The following is a 2,672-nucleotide window of genomic DNA, read 5'->3' as shown; positions in this document are numbered from 1 at the left end:
TGTACTACGTTCTGTACCCAACCTCTCAAATTTCACTCATTTACGAAAATATCAGATTACACACTTAGTTTTACTCCTCTTTTTCTCCATTTACTCAGTTGACATTTTCTGTGGGCTCGTTTTTACAGTATCACTGATGACTTTTTCTAATTATGTATATCTCACCCCTTGCTTCCATTGTTAAAAGAATTTGTCTGTAACAATATAGCCCCTTCGTGTTATTATTTTTGTAAAATAAAGACGCAGGAATTCGCCGCAACTGTGCGCAATAATGTCACTTTATGATGACCCGTATTTACTTTGTAAAGATCCTGTAAAATGTTGCCCAAACTTCTGTGTAAATAATGAACCCTGTATACACACTAGCTTTGTTATAGTACAACCCCAGAGTATCCTTCGTAACCTACGTTTAATACGGGACTGTATTTCGTGAGAGATCTAGAGTTATAAGGATATAAATACTTAAAGATTCTATTGAGTAATTATTTAAGTTAAAATGCCATTAATTCGCTCTATCACCCCTATAACATCGCGATTTTAGTCTGCGGGATAATACCATCAGCATTGTCACGCTGCCAGTGAAAGAGCAGTCATCAGGGAACGTGTGTCTCTCGTTTCGTTCAACATATGTTATAAATACCACTGGCTTTCCATGCAGTATCTAAAGTCCCAAGATGGGGAAACCAAAAGCAGACAACAAAGAAGAGTCGTGAGTATTTAAAGCCGTTGGATTTCCGAGTGCCTGATCATTCGGTGCTTAATTTGCCTTGTACGTCGACAGGTATCTCGTGAAGCAGAACCGTAGGCCTAGGTCAGGCTCCAGACTTTTTTTTGTTTAAGATTTTTTTATGCCGGTAATTGCATTTCCTTTCAGTTTCTCTCATTTCAAGAGTATTTTAATGTGTTAGATTAGTCAATATCACCTACCTGTGAGTTCATTCTTGTCTGCCGACTCCCGTACGGCATTCGTTGCTCATCACCTAGAATAGGCCCCAAATTATATTAGGCCTAACCGAATGTAGCTCGATTATTTTAGAAGAATATCTTAAAAGTTTGTAGCGTACCCAAATAGCCCATGGGAGGCGTAAGGCTGCGAAATAAGACTGATTCAAGATCCATTTATGGTGGGCTATGCTCCAGCAAAATCTGAGAGAGAATTTAGGTAGGCCTAAAGAAGGGGTTATAAATAGGTTTCTATTTTTAGAAGCATCCTTGATTAGGTTATATTGACGCTACCTATTTTATACGGTAATTCTACAGAAGAGCTCGGTAGATCTAGGGTACCTATCCGCGACGCCCCAGACTATGGCAGTTGCGGTTTTTCTATGCAGTTTTACCTACTGAACAAGAATTTAAAGTATAATAGGGTAGAACATCACAGCAGGCCAAGCAGGCCACCTACAATCAACACCTAGCCACCCTCCGAAAAAGTACAATATAACGCGTCCTGACACCCGAGATGGGCATCAGTCGCGACTTGTTTGTTGGTGAGAAACGGAGCTAAAGACCCACCCTCTACTCTCCTTTCGAAGTAAGTATTTTCTCCAAAGTTAGAAAATTAAGGCCAAATTTTTAAGTTGTTCCGATACGTAATACAAACCTCGGTCCCTTTAACAATAGGAAGTAGCTAGCGGCAGCTGGAACGGTCGTAAGCTTCGAACAAGGGGAGAACGGTAGTTAACTGCTTGTCCGAAAGATCGTTGCGCGCCGCGCGACTGGTGGGAGGTAAAACAAATCACTTTTGCTTTCGGCCGGTTGTGTGGATAGGACGTGCTCGTCATCGCTCTGCCCGCTTTGTCGTTTGCTTTGAGTTTTGAGTATTTGCCCTCTCTTTCTGTGTAATTCAGAGTGATTGTAAGTACTTTGCATTTCTTTTTGATCATTTTATGATGAGTGAGGAAGAAATGGAGATTTCACCCCACGCGCCCCCCGTCGCCCGTAGAGTGTCCCGGGCTGGAGGGGCGTAGATGTGGATGGATTCAGATCGTTTGTTGATGTAGATCCTCGCGAGGTTTGTACTCGTTGTCGGGGGCGAGAGTGCTCCCGCAACGAGCCCTGTGTAACGTGTATGCATTGGTCCGAGGCGCAGTGGGTGCTGTACGAGGGCAGGAAGAGACTTAGGCCGCCCAAGAAGTCATCGGTAAAGTCCAGTGACTCCTTTGGTAACGGACACTTCGTCCTCTTCCTGCCCCCCGGCCAGCCCCCACGTTTCGCGCCTTCCCCTGCGGGGGGGGTAGCGGAGTCCTTCTCCTCTCTCGATCCGTCGAGTGTGGAGGAGGGCGCCCGCTACCCGGACGTCCAGTTGTACTCGGGGTCTTCCCGTCCGCTCTGGGTGTTCTTCTCCCCCCAGGCGCGAGGAAGCCCCTCTAACTAACCCGACGTTGCTTCCGCAGGTGTGCCATCAGCGAAGGACGACCTGGGACAGGTGTTGGGAGTCGCTGGGACTGCAGGGAGTGCCGAGCATACAGGGGTTGATTCAGCGGTTGGCGGGGTCGGCAGTGGTTACTCATGGTGCGGTAACCACTACAACAACCACAATCTCGACACCAGCATATGAAGATGCCACCGCACCTGGTGTACAACCACATATCATGTCGGTAACACCCACGGCTGCAATCCAGAAACCAATTCCTGCCGTGCCAAAGAGGACGGTGCCACCGCCACCTGGGTTC

General features: G+C 46.5%; 1 long non-coding RNA gene across 1 annotated transcript in view; it reads left to right on the top strand.

Moving 5' to 3' along the window:
• Positions 1-321: 321 nt before the first annotated feature.
• LOC135206132 (uncharacterized) overlaps positions 322-2,672 on the top strand; it is a 22,521-nt gene continuing 20,170 nt past the window's right edge. Inside the window, exon 1 of the long non-coding RNA XR_010312684.1 lies at positions 322-709. This is a non-coding gene — a long non-coding RNA (uncharacterized LOC135206132). The remainder of the gene's footprint in view (positions 710-2,672) is intronic.

The sequence above is a fragment of the Macrobrachium nipponense genome, chromosome 29 (genome assembly GCF_015104395.2).
Source record: "Macrobrachium nipponense isolate FS-2020 chromosome 29, ASM1510439v2, whole genome shotgun sequence".
Classification (NCBI taxonomy): domain Eukaryota; kingdom Metazoa; phylum Arthropoda; class Malacostraca; order Decapoda; family Palaemonidae; genus Macrobrachium; species Macrobrachium nipponense.
This window is presented reverse-complemented; position numbering and strand designations above follow the sequence as displayed.